A 10,371-nucleotide genomic window follows, 5' to 3' on the forward strand; every position below is an offset into this window, starting at 1 on the left:
CCTCGGCTCACTCGTTTGGTTGGCGGCGGTCTGCGGCTCTGTTTAGTGAAGGCTGATGTGTTCGGTTACTTTGTTTACTATACACGTTAACTCTTAACTGGACTGTCCTGACGGCTCTGTTGTTCTCGCCACCGTCACACTGTTAACTCTTTGTTTACTGGGCAAAGGTACTGTCTGTTCTTACTGTTTTGTGCTGGTTTCTTCTGGGAGGAAGAACACTATAGAACGTGCGCGCGCTTACGTTGCCACGCGTGCGTGCGTGCGTGCGTGCGTGCGTGTGTGTGTGTGTGTTGACACACTAGTTTAGCAGTTAGCTGTTTGGTTTCTGTTAGCTAGATAAAATACTGAAAATACAGCCTAAAATACAGGGTGTCCCAAAAAAATTGACATCATTTCATAGTCTAATAACAGCCAATTCTCCCTCAAATTATCTCAAATTTACACAAAATGTGTAAACACTAGCACGGTGGCGCAGTGGGTAGCGCTGTTGCATCACAGCAAGCATGGCCTGGGTTTGATTCCCGGCCGGGCGACCGGGGTCCTTTCTGTGTGGAGTTTGCCTGTTCTCCCTGTGTCTGCGTGGGTTTCCTCCCACAGTCCAAAGACATGCAGTCAGGCCAACTGGACATGCTAAAATTGCCCCTAGGTGTGAGTGTGTATGTCTGTCTATCTGCCCTGCGATGGACTGACGACCTGTCCAGGGTGTATCCTGCCTTCCGCCCAATGACAGCTGGGATAGGCTCCAGCACCCCACCGCGACCCAGAAGGATAAGCAGTCTAGATTGAAGATCTAGGTTGAAGAATGCACTACAAATGAAAAGGCATTTTGTGTGTTAGAATATGCGCGAACACAGTCAAACAAGAGTGTGCAGCGTGCATTTTCAAGAAAATTCAATAAAAGCGCACCAACTGGAGACCATTACGCCAGACATGCTACAGCGTGTTTGGCAAGAGCTGGACTACCGACTTGACGCGTGTCGTGTCACAGGCGGTGTGCATATTGAACATTTGTGAAGCTTTGTGAAATCGGTTATAAAATCAACATCCCTCTGAATTTCTTGTTTGAATTTTGATAAGTAAATCTTGTATTGTTCACCATGAAACCTATTTAATTTCGTTTGCCCAGGACATGTAGTTCCTCAGATATTCAATCTGAAATGATGTCATTTTTTTTGGGACACCCTGTACTAAAAATACAGAAGTTCCTTTTGTTATTTTCTTTTCTTAGTGCCGTCTACGTTCTCTCCCAGGTTGGTTCAGCCCACTGACACGCCAGTTTTCTTGTCGATCAGTGTCTGTTTACCTTTGGGATTGTTTTTTTTTCTTTTTGGTGTCTTCTGGGGGTATAGGTAGATAACATAAACCCAAAGTCAAACCTGTCCACTGCAGACCACTGTAGTCGTGCGTCATTCTGTAGTCCTTGTTATGCCCATATTAGGAACTCTGGGTCTAAGCTCCATTTCTCTACGGCCAGAATGAATAGGGTTTTCGTACAATCGCCTCTATCGCACCCTGTGTTAAATAAAGATCTTCAAAACCCGATACGTTTTTTCCTGTGAACATTTTTCTATCGAATACCACTGGATCCTCTGAATTACGAGGACCCTGAGTGCCTAATATGGACATAAGAACATGGTGCCGACTACAAAATGACGACACGACTACAGTGGTCTATAGGAAAAGATCTGAGGGACATTCCCATTGACAGTCCTCGTCTTTGAGCTTAAGTTATTTGGCTAACTGAGAAATCCTGCTTTGTGGAATACCCCCCTGGTTTTGTGACCGTGTTTATAAATAACCTCATGATTATAGCAACCGGTTACGTCACTGGTTCGCCATTTCCATTTACTCACTCCACACGTTACTGTCCCCATACTCAACTCTAGACTGTAGCCTTTTGTGTTGACGTAACACCAGGTTAAGTAGATGTTCTAAAAATGAGAGACCACCAGCAGATGCTTCGTTTTAACTGGTGCAGAGGGGTCGGGGCTAGTGACAGCAGATACACTGATGGTAAAAGTCATTTTTAATTTTTTCAAGACAAAAATTTGAGCTGACTGGTTTCTCAGAGCAAAATATCAGAGATATTATTTGTAGTAAAATGGTTATTATGGTCATTTTCTGAAAAGACCTAGCCCAATCATTTTATAAGTCCAGTGGGGTTGAGGTCAGGGCTCTGTCCAGGCCGCTGGAGTTCTTCCACACCAGAGTTCTCAAAATGTCTTTATGGATCTTGCTTTGCACAAAGGCACAGTCATGCTGGGAAAGGATATTGGTTCTTCCTCAAACTGCTGCCACAAAGTTGAAAGCATATAATTGTCTAAAATGTCTTTGTATTCTGTAACATTGACATTACCCATCACTTGTAATGAGGGTCTGAGCCCAAACCCTGAAAACAAGGTCAGACCATCATCCCTCCTCCTCCAAACTTTACTGTTGGAACTATGCCTTCCATTAGGTAGTGTTCTCCAGGCATCCACCAAATCCAGATTCATCCAGTGACTTCATGCAAAGGATGAAGAGAGTAAACCTCCCTGCTTCCATCCTCACTACATTCTCACGCTTTAAAAAGATGGTTCTTCAAGGTTCTATGGTAAAGAAAATGGTTCTATATAGAACCATGAACACTCAAGGAACCCTTTACATGATTAAAGGGTTTGGTGCATCATTAAATTGTTCTTCAGATTGATGGAGAATATGCTGTAGATGGTTCTATATAGCACCAAAAAGTGTTTTTCTATTATTACAATGTCAAGCCTGTAACAACAGAAGAACGCTTTTTGGTGCTATATAGAACCATTTACAGCATATTCTCCATCAATCTGAAGAATAATTTAATGATGCAAAGAATACTTTAATCTTGCAAATGGTTCTTTAAGTGCTCATAGTTCTATATAGAACCATTTTTTTCATTAAAGAACTGTTAAAGAACCATCATTTTTAAGAGTAAGACAGCATCCTGACCATCTGTCTCACTGTATGGTATAGGAAATGCATCATTACGGAACGCAGGTCCTTATAATGGACCTTATAAAGGTCAGCTGAGAAGATCATCGATGTGTCTTTACCCACCATCAACACCTCCTAGAACATGCGCTGCATCCCCAAGGCCACCAACATTGTGGATGACCCCTCTTGACCCTCTCACGGACTCTTCACCCTCTGACAGAATGTACCAGAGCTCCTATTCCACCACCCCCAGACTCCTCAACAGCTTCTTCCCTGAGGCGGTCAGATTACTGAACACAATGATGCTCTCTAACATCCACCTGGACTTATCTGACCTTTTCCAACATCCACCATAGTCTTATCACAAACCCCTTTACCATCACTGAATGCCTACACTTTAAATTCTTTGACTATTTGAAAGCTGCCATGAGACCTCAGTTTTTCTGTAGCATTTAAAGTTGACTATATACACACATATGCACTCTATGTAGTCCAGTGTGATGTGCTGCACCACGGGACTTTAAGAACAACATTCTGTTCCAATGTATACACGTTATATTGAGTAAACATTTTGCAAAGAATATAAGTTATATAGAGGAATTTTCACTGCTCCAAAGTCTAGTGGTGACGTGCTTTACACCATTCCAGCTGCTGCTTGGCATTGCGCATAGGGATCTTTGGTTTATATGCAGCTGCTCAGCCATGGAAACCCATTTCATGAAGCTCCCCCCACACAGTTCTTGTGCTGATGTTGTTTCCAGAGGCAGTTTGGAACTCTGTAGTGAGTGAAGCAACAGAGAACAGGTGATTTTTTAAGCACTATCCACTTCAGCATTTGATTTGATTTGACTTAAAATAGTTCAAATAGCAATACTTTTCATAGAATTAAATCATAGCCTTCTTTCTTTCACTCCAGTTTATTTCTTATGAAATAATCAACAAAGCTAATGCATTTAAAAGAATGTTTGCAGGAAAGCCTGTTTTTCACAACTTTACAAGCTTTAGCTTTTTGTCCAAACTAATCACACTTAGCTAAGTAGCTACTGTTCTTTCAGCATGTTATTGTTTTATCATTGAAGAACAACCATGTTAGCTTTGTTGTTATTTTTGGCTAATTTAGCTGATGTAAGCTAATGTGTCTGCTGCAAGTGTCTGTTTTCTAATTTACCAAATGTTGACGGTAAGCTAATGTTGAAGTAGCTGAGCCAATAAATCCTTTAAAACGTTGGTGCATTTTTTGAGCTGCACTTGAGCTTTAGGTCATGAACTTATGGGCAGACATTCTCCTTCAGGATTTTCTGATTGATGGAGCCATGAATTCTGCTCTCTATTATGATAACTCATCCAGGTCCTGCAGAAGCAAAGCAGCCCCAGACCATCACACTACCACCACCATGTTTGACTGTTGGTATGATGTTTTTATGGTGGAATGCTTTGTTAGCTCTACGCCAGATGTGGATCCCGGCCACTCCTTAGAACTTTCACTACTGTTCCAAGTTTTCTCCATTTATGGCTCTCACTATGGTTTGCTGGAGTCCTGGAGCTTTAGCCTTATAACCATTTCTAGACTGGTAGATTTCAGTGACTTTGTTTGCCATCTGGATCTGAATCTCTTTAGAACGTGGCATCATGTACTGCTATTTGAAACATTCTAGCCTGCTACACATTGCCATACAAGTTCTATTTAAATGATGTTTAGATTCAACAGGTCTGGCTGTAATCATGCCTGGGTGTGGCTGGTGAAATTAAATCCAGTAGTCAATTGAATTTGGTTAACTGGTTGATTTAATAGCTAAGGGGGCAATTACTTTTTCGCATAGGGCCAGGTAAGGCTGAGCAACATTTTTCCTTCAAATCATGAGATCATCATTTAAAAAGAGCATTTTGTGTTTACTTGGTTTATCTTGGTTTGTCTAATATTAAAAGTAGTCTGATGATCTGAAACATTCAATTGTGACAAATATGCAGAAATAGAAGAAAATGAGGAGGGGCAAATACTTTTTCACAGCACTGTACTTCTGTCTAAATATGCTTCAGTATGTTATGAAATACATTTGTGTACAAGTGTATTTCATCACGGCATAATAAAGTATAATGCAAAAAGTGTTACTTCAAAAATATACTTTTTGAAAAGTATATTTTGAGTGTTTTTTTCCATAAAAAAACATGAATTAAAAATGTATTTTTGGCCTTCTCTGTCTGTGTCATGTATACTATTGATGTACTTAATTTTTTTTTCTGCAAGGGTTAATGTCCATTTTAACAAATATGTAATAAATGAAGGGTGGCAACTTTTGTACAGTTAATGTCCGGTCTGAACTAAGTTTTAGACTCCTGACTGTCGTTGTTGTTCTGAACAAAATGAATATTGTGCCCTAAATCTGAATGCAAACCAAACTGCAATTCATCCATCCATCCATCCATCATCTAAACTGCTTATCCTTCTGGGTCGTGGTGGGGTGCTGGAGCCTACCCCAGCCGTCATTGGGCGAAAGGCAAACTGCAATTCACGTTATCAAAATTCACGTATTATCCAGATGTCAAAAATGTGGGTTGTTTTACTGTAGGCTCATGTTTGTTCTTGTTATATAATCAGCCCCATTGCAATAATCTTGCTCATAATTGACATGCCTTGATTTCTTTCTCACGGTGCCACCCATGTTTTTCTTACACTGTTATCTTCTCTTTATCTTTCTCTAGAGTCCCGACAAGTATACTCGATCATTCACACTTTTACTACACAAAGAAGCTATTATTTTTCTCGCTGATAATGATGAGTATAAAGGCAAGAGTTTAGGCCGTCTGCATTCAGTTCAAGCCTTCGAGTGTTTGATACTAAGAGCCACTGCAAACATGGTAAGACTGCAGAGTTTTCTTAAGTATTTTGTCATGTGCCTGTTTTGTTTTATAGTAGAATGCTTAGCTTGATTAATGTACTGTTTTAAACTATAGTAATTTTATGTGTAAAGCCTGATTACAGAATAAAAGTCCAGTAGGTTTTAGCTGAACTGTAGTGTCATATATGCTTGCAGAAGTGTTTAGTCCTGGTTTTGGTCCTGGCTTTAGTCTCTCCCTCTGATCAGAGGGGAATTTCCAGACTGTGAAACTACATTTCTCAACCCAGGTAAAGAAAATAAAATAAAAAATAATAATTTTCAGTTTTTTAATGTTTGTTTGATTATTATGATTGTATTATGTTCAATGTTGTACTGTAAAATAATAAACATTCAAAATGCATTGAATCAAATCGTTGTGAGTCTGGAGGTTTAATTCTAGTACCATGTTAAAAAACTGTGGTACCATTTGCAATAAAGATGACTGCTGTTAATAATATTGGTAAAACACCTGCTGGTGAGTCCAGACTTTTACTACCCACTTATGACCTAAACTTATGTAACTTATCCAGTCAGCACTGTTTCTATGTAGTCACATAAGCCCTGCCTTATGATGTAATAAGTCAGAGATTTTAAAGGGATTTTCCCAGATAATTTTGCTGTCCATGTAAAAAAAAACTCTCTTTCTAGGTCAAACAAACTGTATTGATGAAACTGATGGCTCAGAGCATGAAATGGATTCCACCTGGACGAACACACAGTGTTACAAATGTCATTGTTCCTCTACTGGCATGACATGCTGTGACACGTAAGAACAGAACTTCTCCTTTTTCCCCTCAGTAATGCAGAATCATGCGGCATCTGTTTGTAGTATCTCTATGCTGCAACTTGAATAATCTTCAGTAGAGAAAATAAGAAGTATAAATATTTAAAAACTGCAAATCTTCAGCACAGCTAGTGTTCCTTTGTTTATTCAATGTCAATTTCATTTCTCTATTGAATTTTTGGTATATTTTTGAATATGCATCTGTTCTGAGTGCTTAGATCTACAAAATGACATTAAATGCATATTTGCTTTCAGCATTGTTCCACCAAGTAACCCAAATCCTACAACCTGCACTGTGGTGTACGATTATCAGACCTGCCAAGCCAACCTTGTGAGCAGAGATGACCTGTCATTACTGTGCTAACTGAAAAGTGGGACTCCATCACAGCTGTTGAAGTTCTTCGGAGATGCTGTATATTCTTCATAGTGCTTGCGGCATGTCTATTTCAAAGGGAAAAACACAACTGTACTCATACCCCGTAAAAGCAATGAAAAGGGCAGTTCGATCCATTCTAGGCCATGTGCTGGAAAACAAACAGCCTAGTAATATAAGCTTTCAAAAGTTTTATCACTTTTTAATATTGGAATAAGTAATTCAGCATAAATTAAATTGTGAATCCTGTGTGTAACTAAACCTAATTCTAATTAAAGTCTAATAAAAATACCAATTAAGCTTGACTCAACTATTTCTCTCTGTTTTATACACCTTAGATTCAGTGCACCATGGATGCACACCATAGATTCACATTCAGTATTTCATGAAAAGCTGCTATTAACCTATAGAGTGAGGGGCATCACAGATTCGCTGCACCTTCTGGTCAGAAACTTGCCAAGCTAACTTTGTTCTAACTTTGTTTAATATGGTTCAGAAATTCATACTTTTGCAGCCTGTAAATCGCTTCATGTTAAAGATGAACTCCAATGTAAAATTTCTTCTATGACTTTGTTAGATAAGAACAGAAGTGTAAGAGAGCATAATTGGCCTCACTTTCTGGGTGGGTAGGATGGCCCACAGTCTTACCTCACCACTCCCCGCGATGCTAGTCAGCGCAGGCGTCTGTTAGCTGACATAGCAGTTTCTGGCAGTTGACGCTTTCCTTGTTGCAGTAGTGGCAGTTTGAAAAGTTGAGGTGGCGCTCCACAGGTCTCGGAGGAAGCCTTCGCGATGGTGGTATTGTGTAGTCGTCACGAGTCCTAACTAATGGGGGATTATGCTTATTATTTAGCCCAAAAAAAGCAAAGGTGAAGCCTTGTCATCAAAGAAGCGAAAACATAAAAGGCAAAACGAACTCAGGACAGGCGAAAAACTGACAGCCACCATAGATTCTACTACACACTTGGAAAAGGAGGGGTGAGGGAGGAATATTCAGTTGGTTGCAATCTGCAACCTCACCACTAACTCACTAAACTTTATACACTGCATCTTTAAGGGTCTAAATATTAAATTCATGCAGTTATTAGTAAATTTGTTTGCAATGTCTGCATTTGATCATTTCTGCTGTAAATGGTCAATTGCAGATTTTGTTCCTCATTGTGTTTTGTGCATGCTGGAATCCTTGCAACCAAATGAAGTTGAACGTCATTTCTGTAGGCTCATTGAAATGATGACTAAACTATATTCTGACCTCACTAGACAAGGCCAGAGGGTGGCTAATAGGCTAACAGGCTGCTTCAGTAATGATCAGAAACAGGCTTCAAATTCAGATCTTTCCTGGACGGTAAAACTGCAAAAAGAATGTTACTTGTATGCTTGTTACGAACTTCACATATCTAGAAGTGGCTGCAACTGTTGCTTTATCTTTATCTTTACATGCAGTAGCAATTTCTCCAGGTTTTAGAACACATCCACTTCATAAAATCATGAATATTAAATATTATATTATGTTGCACTGTACATAATCCGTACCCCACACCTGTTGACAGTATAGTATGATGTTATGCATCATTTGAGTATTTGCCACTGGAATGCATCTTTGGCTAAAGCTTATACTGTGCATGTTAGCCTATAAGCTACTGCTACTGTAGCCTACTATGGTGTTTTGAGAGGAAAGATGTTCCGTTTGAGCCCTGGTTAAAAAAATAGCACAGATCAGTGTGCATTTCTTGCTAGTCTAAGCTGGTTTGTGCTGGTCAGCTAGTCACCCATCATGGTCATGCTGGTTGACCAGCATACCAGCATCTAAAACACAACATATGCCAGTTTTGCTGGTGACCAGCCATGCTGGTGCATGCTGTTCTAGTAGGGTGTCAGGCAATGTATATGGACTGATATGGACTATTTGATAAAAGAAAACATGGACCAAGAGATACGTATGTTTTTCTTTCATGCACTGCAAACTGTTTTTTTCTGACATTTAAATCAGCCAACTTGATGGCCATTGTTATAGATGCATCTTTGTCAATAAGTTCAAGTCTATCCTAAGGTGAATTTTATCGTGTAACTGTACAGACTGAAATATTTGTTCGGAAATGTATTTTACTGCAGATAACAGCCAGTAATTACCTTTATATGAGGTTACATAACGTAATCATGAGTCACTGAAAGCAGGGCACGCACAGGATCTACTGACTTTTGTCTTTCACACACAAATGAAGAATTCATAAAATAATCTTAGAAATGATTTACGATGACATAATATATAAGTGCTTCTGCGTGAATTTGTTAGCATTCATAAGAAACCTGCTATTAGAGAAGAAACAGGAGAGCAAATGCAGCACAAATGTGCCTGATTGTATTTCATACTGCAGTATAAAACAATGTTAGTACATTTTTCCTGTCATGTTAAAAAAATATGTGTATGCTTGTATTTCACGTTTGAAACAAAAGCATGATGCACGTAATCAAATATACAACAGACCATATTTTATCCTTCACAATTGTTTAGAAAGATTTGATTCTGTTTTACAAAATGTTTTACATAGTTAAATAACTACTTTTGGACGGTCTCCACTCATCACCAAACCCAAAATGCGCCAGTTCTGTTTGCCACCTTCTTCCTTAAGCCACTAGCTAGCACACTGTAAAAAATTGCTGTAAATTTACAGTATTTCTTTCAAAATACTGTAATTTTACTTGTTATTTTACATGATCATACTGTAAAGGATTGAGCATTTACAGCAGTGCATTGGTTCACAGTAACATACCAGACAACGCAATTTACAGTAATTTACCAGTAAAACACTGTAAATTTACAGTGAATAATTGTTCATTTAATATATATCATAAAATACTGTGAAACATTTACTGTGAATGTACAGTACTTTACTGGCAACTCTGCTGCCAGTAAATTACTGTCAATTTTACTGTTTTGTTTTTTTCTGTTTTTTTTCCAGTGCAGTGTTTCCCAATCCCAATCTTGTTTTCCTGCACTAACCCACCAATTTAAAACTCACTAAGCACTTGTTAAGTACCTACTAAGCTGGATGAGGTTGCTATAGTAAGGCAGCATTCATATGTGCAGAGCGGGGTAATACAAAAAGAATAGGAAACCACGTCCTAAAGTCCATTCCGTGTCTTATGCCATCCCGTTGTTCACCTGTAATGCAGTGAAAGATGAAGTCCGTGTTTTGTAGCATCCCGCCGTTCACGACAGAGAGATGCATTCCGGATTTTACAGTATAGATATCACAGAGATGTTAAATATCCGGTCCGAGTTTTGTAACACCCCGCCGTTTTCCTGCGGGGAATCCAGTTCGGCGTCTCTTGTAGCGTTATGAAAGATCCAGTCCGTGTTTTGTTTGTTCCCGCAGAGGCGCGGTAGT

General features: G+C 39.3%; 1 long non-coding RNA gene across 1 annotated transcript; it reads left to right on the forward strand.

The window, feature by feature from the left end:
• Window positions 1-9: 9 nt before the first annotated feature.
• LOC118813272 lies at window positions 10-7,287 on the forward strand. Its single transcript, XR_005007620.1, has 5 exons — window positions 10-167; window positions 5,650-5,805; window positions 5,982-6,073; window positions 6,474-6,591; window positions 6,865-7,287. It is a non-coding gene; the product is annotated as an uncharacterized LOC118813272 (long non-coding RNA).
• Window positions 7,288-10,371: the final 3,084 nt, after the last annotated feature.

Source organism: Colossoma macropomum, unplaced genomic scaffold (genome assembly GCF_904425465.1).
Source record: "Colossoma macropomum unplaced genomic scaffold, Colossoma_macropomum, whole genome shotgun sequence".
NCBI classification, from domain to species: Eukaryota; Metazoa; Chordata; class Actinopteri; order Characiformes; family Serrasalmidae; genus Colossoma; species Colossoma macropomum.